Source organism: Ursus arctos, unplaced genomic scaffold (genome assembly GCF_023065955.2).
Source record: "Ursus arctos isolate Adak ecotype North America unplaced genomic scaffold, UrsArc2.0 scaffold_37, whole genome shotgun sequence".
Classification (NCBI taxonomy): domain Eukaryota; kingdom Metazoa; phylum Chordata; class Mammalia; order Carnivora; family Ursidae; genus Ursus; species Ursus arctos.
This window is the reverse complement of record NW_026623053.1, coordinates 7,501-13,219: the sequence shown is the minus strand read 5'-3', so window position 1 is coordinate 13,219 and position 5,719 is coordinate 7,501.

Genomic DNA, 5,719 nt, shown 5'->3' with positions numbered 1-5,719 from the left:
GGGGGCTCTGTTCCAGGACCTTGGGGCTATGACCCGAGCCAAAGGCAGCTGCCCAACCAACCGACTGCACCACCCAGGCGCCCCAAGACAGGTGTATGTCTTGGATGCTTAATGCTGCTCCGCGTCTGTGGTTTGTGTGTTTGTTTTTTAAAGCTTTCTAATTTTAAGTAATCTCTATGCCCATCCAGCGTGGTGCTGGAACTCACGACCCCTGCGGATCAAGAGTCACCCGGTCCTCCTCCGACAGAGCCAGTCAGGTGCCCTGAAATACGTGTACTTGAAAGACGAAAAAAGGAAGAAAAAAAAAAAAACAAAAAACTTTTTTTCCTTTACACGCCAGAGGAAGTGCTACGCCTGGTTTTTCTTTTCTCCTTAATATCATGGAACATTTCATCATCAATTATTTACCTCTTCTCAAGCACCACCCACCCTCCCTTCCTCTCTTACCCCCCCCCGCCCCCCCCCCCCCCCCCCCGTGTCCTAGTGTTGGAATGCGCGGATGTCCCGGAGCTGGATTTGTTTAGTGAATGGCTATTTTAACTCCCTTCCTCCCCATTCCGCGCCTCCTCCTCCCCCCCCGCCCCCCCCCACCGTGTGTTTCCGGGTTATGGTCACAGATGCTGAAACCGAGATATATGTGTGTGTGTGTGTGTGTGTGTGTGTGTATAATATATATATAATATTAAATATATTAAATATATTTAATAAATATATAATATATATTTATATATAATAAATATATTATTTATTTATATATTATATAAATAAAAATATAATAAATATACAATAAAATAAATATATAATATATTTAAACATATTAAATGTATTTAATAAAAACGTTAAATATAAATATATTAATATATAATATTATATATATATATATATATATATATATTTAAATACTGGTTGATTTATTTATTTGACAGAGAGAGAGAGACAGCCAGTGAGAGAGGGAGGGAACACAAGCAGGGGGAGTGGGAGAGGAAGAAGCAGGCTGCCATCGGAGGAGCCTGATGCGGGGCTCAATCCCAGAACGCCTGGATCATGCCCTGAGCCGAAGGCAGACGCTCAACGACTGAGCCACCCAGGCGGTTTCGGGGGAAACCGATATTCTTATCGCCACACCTGCCTTTGCACGGATGTTCCCCCATGCCTGTTTGTTGTCCTTGGATGTCATCGTGGTACACGCAGAGAGGGATTCAGTGTGCACCTTTCTGGGGGCGTGTGTCAATCACCCCCTTTCTGCCCTCCTGAGCTTTCTTCGTATGCTTGAGAGAGACTTCCTCCCCTTGAAATGATAGAAGAAAAATGGTTCAACCGTTGTTGTTCTAGGAGTACTCACACGGTCTCTGTTTTCCGTTCCCTGCCTGCCCCCCGAAATTTGTCTTAAGTCCTCCCAGAGGCCCAGGGCACCGCCCGTGTGCCGCTGTGGGAAGCCCGCGTAATGCCGGCCGGGCCTCTGGGGCCTGCCGGTGTCTGCGGGGAATTTTATTTTATTTTTTTAAGATTTTATTTATTTATTTCACAGAGAGAGAGAGAGAGAGAGAGAGAGAGAGAGAGAGAGAGACAGACAGGCAGGCAGACAGGCAGACAGGCAGACAGACAGACAGCGAGAGAGGGAACACAAGCAGGGGGAGCGGGAGAGGGAGAAGTAGGCTTCCCGGTGAGCAGGGAGCCCGACGGGGAGCTGGAAACCAGGACCCTGGGATCGTGACCCGAGCTGAAGGCAGACGCTTAGCGACTGAGCCACCCACGCGCGCCCCTTTGGGGAATTTTCCGCCCACGTCCGCTTCCGGCGGGGTCGTGCGTGCGTGCGTGGGCGTGCGTGCGTGGGCGTGAGCGCATGCGTACGCGCGTGTCCCGCGGCCAGCCGGCTCCCTTTCCGGCTGGAGCGGCCCAGACACGTTTTCCCGGTCTGCCCTGGGGTGCTGCAGCCGTGCCGCGCTGGTCGGGGGCTCCCGAGGCCGACGCCCCGGGTCCGCGCGCCCCACACCCTCTGCCCGCCCCTCCGAGGTGGGGCCGGGACAAGATCGGGTGGCCGGGCGGCCGGCTGTGCGCCTTCACGGGCCCGCGATCTGGATCTGTCTCGGTGTCCTTTGCGCCGGTTGTCGGGCGCCACCTGGCGGCCGCTTTTATATAGCGTCACCCTGCCAGAGCGTCGCCGATGTCAGTAAGGGATGGCATTTGGCTGCGGTCCCCAAGCCGGAGTTCCAGGAAGCCGGTGACACTAGCGTGATTGTCCCGCTCTCTCTGGGGTGTCGGCGCGCGATCGGCTCGCGGGAGATTGAACCTCCAGGCTTGTGAGGGTGTGACGCCGCCACCGCCTCGCTCCCTGAGAAGGGTGTGGGGGTCGCCTGGACGGGTCGACCAGCACCCACCGGTGTCCCCTCCTCGGCCCGTGGGGGAATGGGAGCGGGTGTGTCCGGCGCCCGGACGCCATCCGGCCGGTGGCTCCGGTCGGTCGTCGGGCCTTCCGTGTCGCGCGGTTTTCTCCCGTGTCGCGCTCGAGCCTTGAGAGGAAGCCCGTGGATGGCGTGACGGGCCCGGCCACGGGGCACGCGTGGGGTTCCGGTCGTCTGACCCGATTTTCTTACCAAGCTTTCCGAGGCCCGCTGCGGAGGTGGGGACCGGAGGGGACCGGAACGGACCGGACCGGATCGGGTCGCGAGGGGAGGCACGGATATGGCGCCCCAGGGGCCCGGCCGCGATTCCCATTGCGGTCCGGCCGTCGGGGACGCCTCCGTGGTATCGCCCCCTCCCCCCCCCAGTCCCAACTGGGAGTCGGGGACCGGCATGGGGCCGGCATGGGACAGGCGTGGGGCCGTCCTGAGGGCCGGGGAGCAGGGCGTCCACAGGTGCCTCCGCAGGACTTTGGTGATTTTTCTAAGTCCTGACGTGGGGACGACAGGCGGACTGGGGGAGGGCCTACCCGGCCCGCTCCACCTCCCGCGAGTCCCCCGTCGGTCCCGGCTGCCGCCACGCTCCCGGGGTCGACCAGATGGCCCTGGGGGCTCCAGGGGCCGGGGCTGATGGAACGGTGCTTGGGGCCGGTGGCCTGGCTACGGTCCCAGGAGGTCCCGGTGACTTGTGTCTAGGCCCCGGCAGTCGGCGTGGTGATTTTGTCACCTGAAATGAGCACTTTTTGTTGCCAGGTAGGTGCTGACACGCTGTGCTTTGGCGACTGTCGCCTTAGAGATGGGGACCTCTGGGCGTGTGCGGGGCGGGGGGGACCTCTGGGCTTGACCATGGTGCCAAGCCCGGCTGTGCCCTCGCTTACTTGAGCCGTCCGCGTGGGCCTGTGCGCCGGCTCGGGTGCCTCCAGATGGTCCAGGCCGTGGTGCCGCCTCCGGTCTCCAGCACCCGAGGGCGGTGTGGGCAGGCGGCGTGGGTGCTTTACCCCGTGCGCTCCCCACTGCGGGCACCTGGCTGCGGTCGTGACAACCCTTGTCCCGCAAGGCTCCGTGCCACGTGTCAGGCGTCCTCCTTCCTTGGGTTGTCCGGCTGCTCTCGCCCTGGGGTCGAGGGGTGCTGGCGAGGCTGAAAGCAGGTCCCTCTGGTTGCTGTCCTCGCCGGGCTTTCCCCCCCTCGGGACCTCCCTGGGCACATTCTGCCGATCGATGTGGTGATCTCGTGCTCTCCCGGGCCGGGCCTAAGCCGCGTCAGACGAGGGACGGACATTCATGGCGAATGGGACCGCTCTTCTCGTTCTGCCCGCGGGCCCTTCGCGCTCCTCCTCCTCCTCCGCCTGCTGTGGCGGTGCGGGGAGGGCGCGGGGGGGGTGTGGACTCCGGCCCGACCCCGCCCTCCCACGTTCGGCCTCCTGGTGTCCGTGGGACCGGGGTCCTCTGACGCAGCGGACACTCTCGCTTGCCTTTCTTGGCTTCGTGTGGTGAGCGGCTCTCCCTGCCATGGGGAGGGCCGTCCCGACGCCGCGCTGCTCACCGCCTGGGCGTGCTGAGCGCGTTGCGCCTGGCCCTCCGTGGTGCCCCTGGAGCGCTCCAGGTTGTCTCAGGTGCCCGAGGCCGAGCGGTGGCGTCGTTTCCTGTTCCCAGCGACCCCCTCGGGCCACCGCTGTTGGTGGCGTAGTCCGAGGAGCGGGTGGTGGAGTCGGTAAGGGAGGACCACCTGCCCCCCCCATGGGGATGCGGGCGCCTCGTCGTCCCCCTGGCGCATGCCGTGCTGGGGGGGCCTGGACGTGGCGGGGTGTGTGAGCGATCGCGGCGGGCCGAGCCAGCGCTGTGGCGCTTGGCCAGCCGAGGGGTGCCGTTTCTTCGCCCCAGCATGCCACGTCCGTCTCCGCCTCTCGTGGCCTCGCCGGAGGCACGGAGCTCTTTCCGGGCGGTGACGCGAGCATGGTGTGCGTGGCGGGGCAAGGACGGTCTCCTTGTTGGGCCCCAGCCGTGAGCGCTCAGGATTGCCCTGTGCCTGCCCCTTGCCGCAGACCTACCCCCGCCCCCCGAGCCCTTGGCGGCCTTTGGAGAGCCGTTTAGCGGGGCCCGGTCGGGGGACGAATGGGTGGGGGCGATGCGCCCTCGGTGAGAAAGCCTTCTCTAGCGATCCGAGAGGGTGCCTTGGGGTACCGGAACCCCCCAGCTGCCGCCCCTCCTCTGCGCGTAGTGGCCACCGATGCGGGGTGACTACCGTTGCTGGGCAGAGCCCCCTCTCCGTGAGGGGTCTGCCGGCCCCGCGGCGGGGCCGAGCGCCGCTCTTTGCCTACCGCGGCCTGCGCCTCCCCCCTCCGAGTCGGGGGAGGATCCCGCTGGGCCTGGCCGGCGTCCGGCGCGCGGGGCTCCCGCGTGCGTGCGAGTGCGCGTGCGGCCACTCCCTCGCGGTGCTGTGTCTCCCGAGGGGTGGGGCGCCCCCGCGCGTCCCGCTTCCCCGTGCCGTGCGAGCGGCTGTCTCCCGCCCGCTCCCGTCCCGAGTTGCCGCCGGGGGTGGCGTGCGGGCACGGGTCGGGCCGCTCTCGCCTGGGGGTTGCTTCCCCTGGGTCGTGACTCCGGGATGGACCAGACGGATGGACGGAGGTTCTGCTGGGCCCCTGCGGCGGGGGTCACGTGGGGTTTTTGGGTCCCAGCCGTGGTGGGGCCTGGTTCGCGGGGGGGGGGCCCGCCAAGGGTGCTGAGGCCGGCCGGCGTCCCGGGCGTCGCGGGACCGCTCTCATGCTGGTGGCGGTGGGATCCCGTGCACGTTTACCCGGTGGCCCGGTTCGCGTCTTCGTTGGCGCGCGCCCTTCCCCCGAACCACTCCCCCCACGCGCTCCCGGCCCTCGCCCGCCCTGCGCCCCCTCCCCGTCACCGCCGACCCACCCCCTCCGTGCCCGCCTCGACCAGATGGCTGAAGGCACGTCGTGCCCCCGATCCGCCCTCTTGGGACCGAAACCGGCCTCGCCGCTGTTGGGTGTTGTCCCCTCCCCAGCCGCTACGGCTTTGGGGGGGTGGTCGTCCCCGGGCGAAGTGCTCTCGGCCCCTCGTGAGGAGGGTCTCTGGTCGAGCAGGGTGCAGGGGGGTTGGCGTTGCTGCGCGTGCGGGAGAGCGTTCTGGGGGCCGGTCGTGACGGTGGCGTGGTGGTTGTGGCCCGAGCCCCGCGAGGTTGCCAGGGCCCGCCGGGGGCCGGGTCGGCATCCTCGGGTGCCACGGGACCGCCCTTGTGCTGGAGGCCTCGGGCGGTGGGACCCCGTGTGCCCCGGTGGCCGACCTCGGGCTCTGAGGCGCCTTTGAAG